The 16,216-nt window shown below is 38.1% G+C and overlaps 1 pseudogene; it reads right to left on the bottom strand.

Annotated features, from left to right (window-relative positions):
- Window positions 1–14,375: 14,375 nt before the first annotated feature.
- LOC125162934 (RNA polymerase II subunit A C-terminal domain phosphatase SSU72-like) lies at window positions 14,376–15,510 on the bottom strand (annotated as a pseudogene).
- Between the last annotated feature and the right edge of the window lie 706 nt (window positions 15,511–16,216).

Genomic DNA, 16,216 nt, shown 5'->3' with positions numbered 1-16,216 from the left:
CTTCCCAACTGTCTCCAGCTTCCATCTTTGACACGATTCAGACCCTACTCAGCGCAGAAGCCAGAGTGATACTGATAAAACACAAATCAAAGAGGGTCACTCCTCTGCTCAAAAACACTCCAATGATGTTTTTAGTAAAATCTTAATTCCTAAAACTCCTTTAAAGTCCTACATGCTTTGTTTCCTGCTCATTCGCTCTCCAACTTCATCCCTTGCTTTTTTCTTCCTTGCCTGCCTCATTCAGGCAGCGTTCTCCCCATCTTTTGCTGTTCCTTGGCCTTTCCAGGGACCCCCAGACCTTTGTATTCACTGTTCCTGGGATGTTCTTCCTTCAGACATGACTCGTTCATCTCCCTTCCTCAGATGTTACCTTCTCAGTGAGCCCTTCCCTGTTTACCCTCTGTGATTGTCCATTTATGTATCAACTTGACTAGACCCCAGGATGCCCAGGCACTTGGTCACATGTTATTCTGGATGTATCTGTGAGGATGGTTTTGAATGAGATGAACATCTGAATCAGTAGATTGACTAAGCAGACTGGCCTACCAAATATGGAGGGGCCTCATCCTATTAATTAAAGACCTGAATAGAATAAAAATGCTGGAGTAACAAGGAACTTTGCCTGCCTGACTGTGGAACTTGTCTTCTGCCCTTGGACTGGAACTTGCATCATCAGCTCTCCTGGTTCTCAGGCTTTCAGACTCAGGCTGGAACTATACTACTGGTCTGCTACATCTCCAGCTTGCCAACTGCAGATCTTGGAACTTCTCTGCCCCATAATCATGTGAGCCAATTCCTTATAATAAAATTATATATATATACATATATATGTATATATATATACACACACACATATATATACACAAATCATGACTCCCAGCCCTTCCACCATGTGAGGCCCCAGCTATGAACCAGGAAGTAGGCCCTCACCATCCCACCACCACCACTCTCCCCACTGAATCTGCAGATTCCTCATCTTAGACTTCCAGCCTCCAGAACTGTGAGAAATAAATCTCCATTGTTTATAAGATAAAAATAAAACAAAATAAAATTGCAACCCCTAAGTACCTCCCTGTTTTATTTTTTCCTGTAAAATTTATTGCCATCTACCAAAACATAGATTTATTTTACTTACCCTCCCCACTTTTTTTTTCTTATATCTACCAACCAGAATATGAGTTCCACAAGGGAAGGGTTTATGTCACCTTCATTCACTGCTGTATCCTAGCACCTAGAAGAGTACCTGAGATATATGGAGTATTGGATAACTATTTATTGAATGAATGATTGCCTAACCTATGCAAAACATCAGCTTTAGGTAGTAGTGAAATAGAGATGAATAAAGTTAAATTACTTAATGTTATACTTCAGGTTCCTCATTTATAAAATGGGGGTAATAATATACCTCATGGGACAGTTATGGGAATGAAATGACTGAATATTTATGGAATGTTTGGAATAGTGCTCAGTATAGTACTAAAGTAAGTCCAATATTAAGTAAACTAAATTTTCATATATATTTATATCCCTGCCCTCAAGAAGCTTGCATATAACAGAAAGGACATCTACAAAAACTACAGAGTGTGCAATGGTAGCACGAAGGTGGGAAGGGTCAATATACCCTTAGGGTCAAGGAAGCCTTCACAGAGAAAGTGATATTTAATATGAATCTTGGAGAATAAAGAGGTGTTTACTAGGTCCACAAGAAAGGCATTCCAACCTGTGGACATAGAATAAATGTTTGAACCAGGTGGTTCAGAAGCAAGAATAAATCTGACCTCCCACCTTCCAGGAAGTAATGATCCAGGGTTGTCTCAATAAATCTAGCTTGTTTTTCCTACTTTATACTTTAATTTGTCTTATGTAAGGGAAGGCACTGGAAACACTAAATATTAAGTTGTGGTCATTTCATTGTGTGGCAGAGAAAGTTTTGGAGATTATTACACCCTGGGGAAATGTTTGCCCCAATCTGCTTAATGTACTTGATGAAAAGAATCTGCTTAACTCTAAATCACCTTAATATTCTTGAAAGAATCTTCAGGTTTCTTACAGTAATTAATATGTCTGTCATCTTATCTGCTGATAATGATCACAGGTAACCATTTTGCTTAAGTGTTACATTAGGATCATTTGTTTAAAAAGCACTCTGATTTCAATTTTACCATGTTTTATTCACTTATTTCATTAATTAACTAAAATTAGGCTGTATTTATTATTACAATGTCTGAGTATTATTAGTAATTATTTTAAAAATAAAACAACCTTAGTGTCTATTAAATTATCTCCCAAGAGACAAGATTGCATCACATACCTTTGATAAAGTCCTTTTTAAAAGAAAAAGATTTTATTTTTGAGTAATAGCTACCCCCAACATGAGGCTCAAACCCACAACCTCAAGATCAAGAGTCACACACTCTGACTGAGCCAGCCAGGGATCCCTCTTTGATTAAGTCCTTTTAAGTGAATGATCTAGAAATCAGTGAAGAAGGACCTCTGGAAGGGCAAGGAAATGCATTTCCCTCTGAAGCCTCTAGGAAAAATACAGCATTGCTGACACTTCGATTCCAGCCCAGTAAGACTCATTGTGGACTCCTGATCTCCAGAACTGCAAGAGAACAAATTTGCACTATTCAAAGCCATTGGGAAGGGTGATAATTCATCATAGCACCAAAAGGAAATTAATACTGAGTCTGAGTCTGAGGCATCTGTATTAGTTAGAATTAGGTTCAGCTATAAGGAGTAGAACTCCCTAAATATCAGTAGCTTGAACAAGGTATGCTTGAGCAAGTTATGATCTCTCATAAGTCCAGATTCAACAATCCAAGACTTATATAGCAAATCCACCATTACCAGATACCCAGGCTTCCTCTATCTTGTTCTGCCATCCTCAACACATGGTTTCAACATCATGGTTCAAGATAGCTGCTTAATCTCCAGCCATCACATACACCTTCTAACCAAAAGGAAGAGAGAGAAAATAGAGGAAAGCATGCCTTTTCTATATAAAAAACAAAGTTATTGAAAATTGTACACACCATTCAGCTTGTATCTCATAGACAAGTACTTGGCAATATGGCCACACCTAGTTTTAAAGGAAGCTAGGAAGTATTGTCCTTATTCTGGGTGAATTTGTGCCCAGTAAAAAGTAAAGGGTCCTATTCCCAGGGAAAAAGAAGAGAAGAAATAATAAGAACTACTTACAATAACTGTTACAGCATCAATCTCAGCTGAAATTATATTACAAACAGAATCAAAATCCTCAGTAATCCATTGGCTGTCACCCCTGCATCCATCTCCATCAGAACCAGACACATTCAAGCTAAGACTTTTCCTTTACTTTGCACTTGGATGAGTACTGCCGGTTTTTGCTTATATGTTTCTTTAAGAATTAAAGGCCAATCAATACCTTTTTGACTGATATCTTTAGATCTATAATATATTATCAGTCAGGTTATTGGTATTTTGCTGGCTCAAATCAGTCTGTCTCTTTCATGTAATTATACATTTTTCTGCTATGATCCTACAGTTTATTTTCAGAGGACATTCTTATTTCCTCATTCACAAGTCCTTGGAAGTCCTTTTCCATGGCCTCAAAGGACAAAAACAAATTACAAAGACATCTGCCATCAGGTTAAAGCCTGGTGCCCACAGATAAGTTTCACTCTTTTCTATGCTCACTGATCGTGGTCACCCATTCCAATACTAGAATTGTCTAAAATTTATCCCAAATGGAGCAAATTGTGACCACGTAGCTGAGTACAAATTCAATACCACTACTTGAAAGATAACTGTGCAATTTGATCTTGAAATTATTTTTGGCTAGAGTCAGGGTTGGTCTAATGAGTGGGTGAAGAGAATATCTATGCTTATTGAATTACAGCACAGAAGGTAAAATTAATACCCCTATTGTGCTGATGAAGAAATTGTGGCCTAGAGAAAGCAAGCAGTTTCTCCAAGGTCTGGGATCTTAAACATTTCACTACTGATATAACTTGAGAAATATGGGGAATGTCTCTGCTGTAAAATATTTCCCCATTAGTTTTCAGGATGCTTGAAATTTAAAACATTCTTTTGGTCTGGAAAGCAAATATACTGGAAAATAAAGCCAACTCTTTACAGAATCCAGAAGGGAAAAATCCTTATGTTCTTTATATCGTCATGACCAATATCTTACTTCATGAAGGCCACCATCATTTCTCACCTGAGTTTCTACAGTAGCCATCCAACTGGTCTCCAGATTCCCAGATGGCTCCTTCCAATCTGTTCTCCACATTACAGCCAGAAGGATCTTCCCAAAATGCAGATCTGATCATGTTACTCCCTGCTTAAATGCTTACAGACACTCTTCATTGACTTCAGCATAGTCTACAGCAGTAGTTCTCAACTTTATTTGGCAAAATTTTATATAACAAATAATTTTCATCATCATCCCCTCATTATTCTGAAATCTAATTCCTAGAGAAAATAAAGGATCTACATACACAATTTTAAAAATAATTTTAACACTCAAACTTTAATATAAAGGAGAAATAAAAATAATTTACCTAAACAACATTAGGTCACTTTTAAAAAATGCTTGGCCATGATTATATTAGAAGCAAAAAACTACAAATTTTGAAACGGTGGAGACAGCACTGACCTTCCCCATCCCCACTCCCTACAGACAAGCACTGGTCCAAACTCTTTAATGTGACCTGTAATGTTTTTGTGCTCTGGACTCCCTTCATCTCTCCAGCCAACATTCTCACTAATCAGCTTGCCTTGGGCTTGAATCCTCATAAACTACCTGACTATCCAATTCATACAATGGTTTCTCACTTATTGGTCTTTGAGCAAGAAGTCACTTTCTTGGCCTGGAACTCTTCTTTATCCTCTCTCCAGCTTTACCTGGCTAGTTCCTTTTCATTCATGCCTCTGCTTAGAACCGATTCCTCTAGAAAGCCTCCCCTGACACACCAATAAGATGTGGCATCCCTCCAGAGCATCCTGAAATTTCCTCTATTATAGCATACATCACACTACATTGCAATTTTCTCTTTACCTGTCCAGGAACTCCCTGGACAATGAGTTTTTTTGAGAACATAGACTACTTGTGGTCACTGTTATGGCACACAAGGTTGGCACAGAATTGGCATTCATAATGGCTTATTAAAGAAAAAGGAAGTTGGAGAGCATAAAAATTTAACTTGGTTAAACTGTTTTATATTTCTACTGAAGGACACAATGAAGTTAGGAGTATTACAGTAAGCTATAATGTTTTAGAAACACATTATTTTAGAAAGATGTATAAATGTCAAAAATACAAAATGCATTTTGAAAAAAATAAAATGTAAGAAACCTGACAAACATTCCACCAGCCAGGTTATTAAGGTCAACATCAACAGTGATAAGTCATGTTGATAGTATGTACTCTTGATGGGATATGATGAAAATGGCACTTCACCTATGTGGTTTTCCTCCCTGAAACCCATAATCCCAGTATAAACAAAAGAAAAACATCAGACAAATCCCAATTAAGGGGCATTTTACAAAATACCTGATGAGTACTCCTCAAAACTGTCAAGGTCATCAAAAACAAGAAAAGTCTGAGAAGCTGTCATAACCATGAGGAGCTATTAAAGAGATGTAATTATAGGGGCATCTGGGTGGCTCAGTTGGTTAGACATCCGACTTTGGCTCAGGTCATGATCTCACAGTTTGTGAGTTCAAGCCCTGGCATCAGGCTCTGTGCTGACAGCTTGGAGCCTGGAGCCTGCTTCAAATTCTGTGTCTCCCTGTCTCTCTGCCCTTTCCCTGTTCATGCTGTCTCTCAAAAATAAATAAACATTAAAAATAAATAAATAAAAATAAAAATATATAATAACTAAATGTAATCTGATATCCTAGATGAGATTCTCAAACAGAAAAAGGCAAAACCTAAGGAAATTTTAATAAAATATGGACTTTTATTAACAATAATGTAGTAATATTTCATCAATTATAATAAATGAACCAGGCTAATATAAGATATTAATAATAGGAGAAACTAGGTGCAAGGGCATAAGGGAACAAAATCTTTGCAATTTTTCCGTAAATCAAAAATTATTCTAAAACAAAAAGGTTTGCATTTTTATGGGCTAACCATTTTTAAAATTTTTTTCTCAAATGTTTATTATTTTTTGAGAGAGAGAGAGATAGAGTGCAAGCAGGGGAGGGGCAGAGACAGAGACGGAGACAGTTTCTAAAGCAGGCTCGAATGTGGGGCTCAAACCCATGAACTGTGAGATCATGACCTGAGCCAAAGTCAGATGTTTAACTGCTTGAGCCACCCAGGCCACCCCTATGGGCAAAACACTTAAAAATAGACACAGCATCCATAAAAAAAAGTGTATAAATGCAACAAGTCCATGGAAATATTATAAACATCTTCAATCATAAGGCAAACGCAAATGAAGCCATAATGTAATACCACTACAAACACATCAGAATGGTTAAAATGTAAAAGACTGGGAAAGTCAAGTGTTTGTGTGGATATAGAGCAACCGAAATTCTCAAACATTGATTATGGGAATGATACAGTTGCTCTAAAAACAAATGAGCAATTTCTTACAAGTTAAACACACTTTCCACAGATCCAGAAATTCCACTCCTAGGTAATTACCCAAGGATAATAAAATATGTACTCTCACACATACATACATACAATGTAAAATGGTATCATCAATCACAAAGATAACAAAACTAAAAAAGCATTGTCACTTGGAATATCCTGAAAATCCTGAAATAATGTTCTTAGGTTAGGCGTGCTAAAATATTTAGGGGTAAAGCGTCATGATGTCCACAACTTATTCTCACATGACTCAGCAAAAGAAAAAAGGAAGGAATAATTTTAGAAGGAAGGAAGGAAGGAAGGAAGGAAGGAAGGAAGGAAAGAAAGTAGGAAGGAAGGAAAGAAGGAAGGAAGGAGGGTAGAGAGGGAGGGAGGAGAGGGAACAGCAAGTGTGGCAAAAATTTTAAAAATTGGTGAATCAAGATGAAGATCAAGAGAACTGGTAAATCAAGGGAACACCTGGGTGGCTCAGTTGGTTGAGCATCTGACTCTTGATTTTGGTTCAGGTCATGATCTCAGGGTTGTGAGATCAAGCTCTGCATTGGGCTCTGTGCTGGTGGAGTGGGGCCTGCTTGGGATTTTCTCTGTCTCTGTCTCTATCTCTGTCTCTGCTCTCTCTCTCTCTCAAATAAATAAACTTAAAAAAGAGAGAGAGAACTGGTGAAACAAGATGAAGGAAGTGAGGGAGGGAGAAGAGAAAGCAGCAAAACTTGTAAATGGTAAAATGCTAAAAATTGGTGAATCAAGATGAAGAGATGAATGAGTCATATTATTTTTATGACTTTCCTATAGTATACATTTGAAATTAGCAGAATAGAAAGTTGTGGGGGAAAGCAAGATCAGTAATAGCACTGGTAAGTTGATATGAATTTCTCTATTGGTCAAGTTTTTTTTTTTTTTTTATTTTGCTCAGTGGCTGGAGGTTAGCCAAAGTATTTATGTTGCCTGAGCACTTAAATGTGACTATCTTCACAGAACAGTCTGTGAAATATAACATGTTTTTTAAACTATGAAATATTTATTAAAAGTTTCTCAGATAGTTCAACTAAATTTAGGATTATGTGTTTAACACCAGCAGAACTCAGATGTTAAAAACAAAGTTCTGGGGCGCCTGGGTGGCGCAGTCGGTTGAGCGTCGACTTCGGCCAGGTCACGATCTCGCGGTCCATGAGTTCGAGCCCCGTGTCAGGCTCTGGGCTGATGGCTCGGAGCCTGGAGCCTGTTTCCGATTCTGTGTCTCCCTCTCTCTCTGCCCCTCCCCCGTTCATACTCTGTCTCTCTCTGTCCCAAAAATAAATTAAAAAACGTTGAAAAAAAAAATTAAAAAAAAAAAACAAAACAAAGTTCTATCAAACAACTTCTTTTGTACTCCATGACTCCAGGTCATGTTTAATTTACTTTTCCAGCTGTTTTAGAATCATATAGACATTTTTATTCAGAATCAACCTTAAAAGAAGGTAAAGTAGGCAATAAAGATAAGCTAACCAATTTTTGATTTAAAAGAATCATCCCTTGGGAGACTGTATGTGTATTTCAACAATGGTACTGTTGCTCAAACATTTTTCAGAATCCCACTCTGGTGTTTCAGAGCCTATTTGTGAATCTCCTAATAAAATCAGTATGGTTATTTTAAATACACCCACATTTTATTTAGGACAAAATGACATGTGAGCATGTGATCACTCAACTTATTTGCCATTCTTGAACTCACACGATAGTTGGTATTTTTAAAAAATCATGTCTACCTTAATGAAGTAAAAATTGCCAAAATAAATGCTATTCAAAAAAGAGCTTCATGTCTGTAAAATTAGAAACAAATAAGAGCTCTTATTTTAGGCCAGAGGTGGACAAATATTCTCTGTAAAGTTTCAAACAGTAAACATTTCAGGCTCTGTTGGTCGCATGGATTCTGTCACAACGAATCAGCTCTTGTACTGTAGTAGGAAAGTAGCCTTAGACAGTACTTAAATGAATGAGCTTACCTGCATTCCAATAAAATTTTAGTTACAAAACCAGTTTTTGGAACACATTTGGCCTACAGGCCCCTGTTTACAGACCCGTGTTTTAGGTAATAATAGATAACTGACATAAATACAGTTGATCCTTGAACAACATGGGGCTTATGGGTGCCCATCCCTGGGCAGTCAAAAATCTGTATATAATTTCTGACTCCCCCAAAACTTAACTACTTAACTATTATTGACCAGAAACTTAACTTAAGTTAAAACTACTTAACTTAACTATTATTGACCAGAAACTTAACTGATAACATAGTTGATTAAGACATATTTTGTATTACATGTGTTATACATTGTATTCTTACAATAAAGTTAGCTACAGAAAATGTTATTAGGAAAATCATAAGGGGCACCTGGATGGCTCAGTCCATTAAGCATCTGACTCTGGATTTTGGTAGACTCCATTCTTCAGGAAGTAATTGGAGGTCAGCTTACTCAGTATCAACATAATCTTTGTTTAAAAGGGAGAAAAACACATAAATATAAAACACAGCATACACACAAAAAACTCAATATCAAGGGGCACCTAGGTGGCTCAGTTGGTTAAGTGACTTCAGCTCATGTCATGATATCACGGTTCATAAGTTCAAGCCCCACATCAGGCTTTTCACTGACAATGCAGAGCCTGCATGAGATTCTCTCTCCCTCTCTCTCTGCCCCTCCTATGTTTGTGCCCTCTCTCTCTCTCTCTCTGAGTGAATAAACTCAAAAATTTTAAAAGAAAAAAACATCAGTGTCAAAATGATAATGTGACCAATTAATAGTGAGTAAAATATTAGTTTGTTCAAAACAATCAAAAAGAATACAAGGTGAAAGCAATCTACAGAGTACTTCTAGCATTTTTATTAATTTCATCACCACATGAAAACAAAACATATTTCTTTGTCATTCACAAATAGTATTTTTTTATTTTAATTTTTTTTTAAATTTTAGAGAGAGTGTAAGAGTGGGGAAGAAGGGCAGAGGGAGAGAGAAAGAGAATCCCAAGCAGGATCTGCACTGTCAGCACAGAGCCCGATGCAGAGCTCAATCTCACCAAACGTGAAATCATGACCTGAGCCAAAATCCAGAGTCAGATGCTTAACCTACTGAACTAGCCAGATGCCCTGGCATTCACAAATTTTAAAAAATAAAACTAAAAATATTTTCTCAGACAGTGATTGATGTTTGCAAATGCTTGAAATAAAGAGCAAGAACCATAAACAATTCTATTTAAACAAAGGGTGCAAAGTCTTTGTTCATTTAAAAACATTTATTAGAATTAATGATTACAATTTTCACATCTTCAGAGGAAAAGAGATCTGAAATGTGGCCTGCACTAACATTTCATACTTACTGGACTATTTTCCCATTTTGATGTTTCCCCACTACACTAGTTGTTCTCAAATGTAATCTTTGAATGCATCAACATCATCTGGGAATCTGTTAGAAATGCAAATTCTTACCTCAGACTTCCTGAATAAGAAACTCTGGGAGTGGGGCCCAGAGACAACCATCCAGGGGATACTGACGCACACACAGGCTTGAGAACTACTGATCTACATCTAGGCAGATGTTTATGTAGCTACCAAAAAAGAGAAAGAGCCATACTCTTCAGTTGTTAGGTTCCAGCACAGGCCCATCTCAAATCTCCTTCCCCTTACCAGCTTGGATCTAAAGGAGGGGAGAGTGAAAATGGCTTACAGATGGAAGCCCACTCATAACTGGTACTCTTCTTGCTCATTACCAATCACCTAACCCACATGTAGACTTAACATAGTAGTACATGAGGCATCTACACTTTCTCACTCAGCTAAAACTCAAGGACTAAGAATGCATACTGAGGACAGGGAGGAATACTATTTTTCATAAGAAGAATTACAGAGCAACTGACTCCTAAACCGTGTGTATATATAACATCAATTGCAATAATCTTTTTTGAATTTTTAAAAATATTTATTTTTTAGAGAGATAGAGACAGAAGTGTGAGCAGGGGAGGGGCAGAGAGAGAGGGAGACATAGAATCTGAAGCAGGCTCCAGTCTCCGAGCTGTTGAGCTGTCAGCACAGAGCCCGACACAGGGCTCCAACTCACAGTGAGATCATGACCTGAGCTGAAGTCAGACGCTTAACTGACTGACTGATCCACCAAGGTGCCCCTATCTTAGGCATATTTTTAAGAGATCCATTAGAACCTTTACTTTTATGAAATTCATTTATATATGACATGTTTTTATATAATTATGGGGGATAAAATGTCCCTGAAGTAACTGTACTGTCAGAATGTGGTGAAAATTTACCTCCAAATACAGAAGCACATGAACACATTGCTTTCAGTTTCTTTCTGTTTGGCTTTAACTCCTGCCTGATCAAAGAAATTAGAACTCTATAAATTAACAATTTATAGAATTAAAACAATTTTTTAAAATAATTATGGATGTAACTAATGAATGAAAATCCTACTTTATGCACTGTATTATAATAAGCATTAGTGGTTGAGGAGGTTATAAACTAAAATAAAATTAAAAACAAAATTAAAATAAAATTTTTAAAAAGGTACTGGAATAGCCAGTTAAGAGGTTCAGAGGCTAAAACAACAAGAGAACCAAGGTCAGCAGCAGGACCCTCCAAACAGATGTGGAAATTGAATGGATATTTTTTAATGTTTATCTATTTATTTTTTGAGAGACAGAAGGGGAGAGGAAGGAGAGAGAGAATTCCAAACAGGCTCTGTGCTGTTAGCACAGAGCTCAACCTGGGCTCCATCTCAAGAATCATGAGGTCATGACCAGAGTTGAAATAAGAGTCAGACACTTAACCAACTGAGCCATCCAGATGTCCCAAAACTGAATGGGTTTTTGAAGGATGGATGTGTAGGGAGATGGGAATGAAAGTTCCAGACAGGCATATGCCATGAGCAAAGACTATGAATACTTTGCATATATGAAGAATAATAGAGTAGACCAATTTAGCTGGAGTAGGAAATCCATACAGGAAAAATTCAGTAGATTAGGTCCATTTCACTAAATGTACTACGTACATTTACTTAAATGTCAGGCTGGGGCATTTGACTTGTTCTGAGAGCAATGAAAAACTATTTAAAATTCTAGGGACATGATGAAAGCAGTATTTTAGGAAGCTTGATTTGACTAAATGTGTAGAGTAGATTACAGTTGAGCTTCTCAAGTTGTAAAATGCATATGAAATCACCTGGGATCCCATTAAAATGCAGATTCTGATTCAGTAGGTCTGGGGTGTAGGCTAAGATTCTAACACAATACCAGTGATTCCCAGACTACTGGTCCTCAGACAGCACTTTGAATAGTGGAGGATTAGGGTATGGTCCTAAATTCAAGATATCCCCTTGTGGTCTAATATTGAAGTAGGAAGAGAAAGCATGCCATAAGGAAAATAACTTTTTTTTAATACAAAGAGATATAGCTAGAAAGCTGATAAATTACAAAATACTAAAATTATTCTATTTGCCTTATAAGAAGGCAAGAAAGAAAGAACCAAAGAACAACAATGGGTTGGGAAAAATAGAAAGTAGTCAAACCATAATAATAATCACATGCAGTGAAATAGATTAGAGTCACACATATATAGTTAACTGATATTCTGACAAAGCCTCAGAGACAATTGGGTGGAATCTTCTCAACAAATGGTACTGAAACAATTGGATATTCATGTGCCCCATCCCCCCCCCCAAAAAAAGAACCTTGCACTGTGTTGAAAAATTAACCAAACATTAATCGTGGACCTAAATGTAAAATGTAGTAAAACTATAAAACTTCTACAAGAAAGCTTAGCAGCAAATCTTTGTGACTTTAGTTTAAACAAAGATTTCTTTGCTTACAACACCAAATGCACTATTCATTAAAACACACACACACACACACACACACACACACACACACACAAATGGATTAATTTGGCTTCATCAAAATTCAAAACTTATCTTTCAAAGACACCTTTAAGAAAATGAAAATACAATCCACAAACTAGGTGAGAATATCTGCAAATCATGTATCTGATAAAGGATTTGAATCCAGAATTTACAAAGAACTCTCAAAATTCAATGAGAAATACAACCACCCAATAAAAAGAAGGGGCAAATTAAAAAAAAAATAATAACTTTTTTACAAATTTATGATGCTAGTCTGTTTACCTGTTTGCAAGAATAGACATTTCTCATTCAAGCAGCTAAAAAGAAAGTGGGGGCTATAAAAAAAAAGAACATAAGAGTGGCATCTGAGTGGCTCAGTTGGTTAAGCATCTGACTCTTGATTTCTGCTCAGGTCATGAGAGCATGGTTCATGAGATCAAGCCCGAGGGCAGGCTCTGTGCCAACAGCAAGGAGCTTCCTTGTGATTCTCTCTCTTCCTTCTCTCTCTGGCCCTCCCCCCTCCCCCCCCCCCCCCCCCCCGATCGTGCAAGCCCTCTAGCTTGCTCTCTCTCAAAAATAAATAAATAAACAACAACAACAACAACAAGAGCCTAAGAGAATCTTACAGAAACAAATGCAAAAAGTATGGCACAATGCCCCCCTGGGGAAATGGAAAGGAACCAAACACTGCTCTCTCAGCCTCTCTGCTACATGCTCTCCCATCTTCTCATGCTTCCTTCTTCTTACTCATCTTCAGTTTGCCCATTAGGACTCTCACTCCTGACTCTGAATAACTTTCAGTTGAAGTGCCCACCACCACCTTACTGCAGGCTTGTAAGTCTCAGTTCAAGTTCTCAGGAGAGAACCAGCTTGGACCAGTCTTTGGATTGGTCATGAAAGTCAGGAGTCCATCTCTGGTTCAATCATCTATTACCTAGACAGAGTCTTTCTTATAAGATTTCAGGGTCTATGAGTGAAATGAAGATGGACAGTTGGGCATGGTAAACAAATAGATGAAAAAATCTGTCAAAATGACAGGTGGGAAGACTCTCAGCTTCAGCTGAGGCCTCTATTGTTTGCATAACATATGTCAAGTACTTCCCTTGCTCTAAAGGCATGTGCTTTTCTGAGCATGTTAAAACATTGAGAAACCAAAAAAAAAAAAAAATTTGAGAAACCAGTTCTGTCAGCCCTAAGGTATCTTCCTCCAGAGTATATGAGTTGATGAAAAATTCACTGAGGTTGAAGAAGCAGGTGGTGAGGTCTGTTCCCTGTGTTGTTAGGCATTCCCTTCCCCTAGCCCACACGCATGAGACAACATGGGAGTTCTTGTCCCTCACATGAAAGATTTTCAAGAGAATCACTTGTAGAGCTTGAAATTTGGGGGTATGTGGGGATTGTTGTCTCACTTTGAAAATGCTAAAAGGAAAAGGCTGTGGCTACATCAGCCAGAGATGGAAGAGCCAAGGGAGTGAAGGGCAGGAGAGAGGGATGCAGTCCCGGGAGTGAGCTGCCCTCAAGCTGATGTGGAGGTGGGTGGGACTTGAACACAGTACAATCCTACAGGAAGAAACTGGCCTGGATTTAAAGGGTTCCTGCCCCTTTAAAGAGCAATACTATCTCAAATGTGGAACTTCTAATGTGGATTAGATTTTTCCCTATCTAAGAATTATCTGAGGGGTGCCTGGGTGGCTCAGTTGGTTAAGCGTCCAACTCTTGGTTTTGGTTCAGGTCACAGTCTCACGGCTTTGTGGGTTGGAGCCCTGCTGTGCTGACAGCCTGCTTGGGATTCTCTCTCTCTCTCCCTCTCTCTGCCTCTCCCCCACTCACACTGTCTCTCTCTCAAAATAAATAAATAAACTTAAAAAAAAATTATCTGAAATTATGAGAGCTGACCAAGATTTTGTAGGGAAGGCTGAATCTTCAGAGCTGGTTTAAATGGAGAATGGGGGTGGGGGAGGGGAGTCTTGCCTGCACCCTTCAAGTCCAACAGCTTCTTTATTTTTTTCATTTTTTATTTTTCCTAATAAGATAAAGCACACTGCTTTATTCTGGTTATTTGTACATTCCAGCAACTTTTGGGGGGAAGGGAAAGAAACTACAAAGAAAGACACAGACATATGGGGGAAATATACTATAAACCGTTGTTTTCATTTTTGGTTAAAGAAAAAAAAACTTTATAATCAATATCCCACTCATAAGATAGAAAAAACTTGATTGTTTTTAATGTGGCATTTGTGTCTATCTTCTCATTTCATATGTACAGTTTATTTGGGTACTACTACTATCCACTGGCAGAATACCTAAAAGCAAACACAAATATCAGAAAGGAAAAAGCATTAACAAGAGGAAGCTCAAGAAGATGGGTTCAAAAGGGTGCGCAGCCCACTGGACACCAGGCCAGGAAGGTCAGTTGAAGCAGACTACGTTCATGAAAGCCCTGTGGCTCTTCTCCAACTCCTGCAACAGCTCATCAGTCTAATTCTTCATGTTTTCCATGTGCTGAATGCACCGGCATAGTTCACAGATGAAGAACGCCCCAGGGTGGCCTCTCCATGGCTGCCCTGGATGTCCACATTGCACACTGGCTAGCAGGTCTCCTGCTCTCTGGAATTCAGATCTTCAACCATCTGGTGGGTTGGTCACTCTTTCTTCACAGGTGAGGATCAGATCAAACAGATCTTTACAGTTCTAGAGACTTTCTGGCCAGGACTTGATTCTCTTACTTCTGTCCAACATATGTAAAATGCTATTCTGTCCTTCCTAAGGAGATCATTGTGCATCTGATCATACAGTTTCAAAATTCTAAATATTTGGCTTGTCATGTGTCATTCCTGAAAACTTGACATGAGTTCCTGTTCCAAAGAACAGGACACTGACTTCCCATTTGCTGAGGATGTTGTGCACCTCCATGTTCCGTTCTGGTTTCTCCAGCACACCACCGCCACCTGCAGCAGCAAACACTGCAAGGTGGCAGTCACATGCACTTGATGTACCCCCTGGCAGGTTCTTTAAACCAATGTTGCAGTAAATGCAAAATTATGTCACCCCAATGGTGGTTGTGGTCTAGCAGCCTAAAAACAGAACTTAGAATTAAAGATTTGTTAGTTTTTCAGCTCCAATTTCTTTCTTGAGATAAAACTGTGTTTCATGTGGGATTTAGAACCCAACACAAAGCATGATAGAAATGATAATGAAGTAGATCTTTAGGAAAGGGCTTTATGAATCAAGAAAGAATGACAAATCAGGGAAAGAAGGAGCTATATATTCTTCCATAAAAGTGACACGAGATTTCCTGATGAAAATTTATGACAGACTGAAGAATGGAGAAGCTAGCCTAATGGTATCCTGTACTTTGAGATCATCAAGTAAAACCAATCCTGCAGCCTCAATTTAGCTTAACTAAACTATGTGAAGATAAGCACTACCTCAGCCCCACGTTACCTTCGGCAAGGGAGCCCAGAAGCTGAAGAGGGAGGTCTGCCATACAAACGAAAAGGCTTTTATTCCCTGTGCCCTGCCCTCTAGGATTCCACTATGCTTCTCAAAGAAAGATTCTATTGTAACCACAGATTCATATCCAGTGCCCTCACTTGCATGTCATTTTGTTTTGTATACATTTCTCATTTCTCATGCTGACTGCTAAGTTAATTCATTCAATTTTTTTTGTTTTCTTCTTGTAGAGCCTTCTCTGTGTCCGGCACCATTCAATAAGCTCCTCATGGAACTTATATTTGAGTGTGTG

Source organism: Prionailurus viverrinus, chromosome A3 (genome assembly GCF_022837055.1).
Source record: "Prionailurus viverrinus isolate Anna chromosome A3, UM_Priviv_1.0, whole genome shotgun sequence".
Lineage (NCBI taxonomy): Eukaryota > Metazoa > Chordata > Mammalia > Carnivora > Felidae > Prionailurus > Prionailurus viverrinus.
The sequence above is the reverse complement of the archived record's forward strand: the minus strand, read 5'-3'. Positions and strand labels throughout refer to the sequence as shown.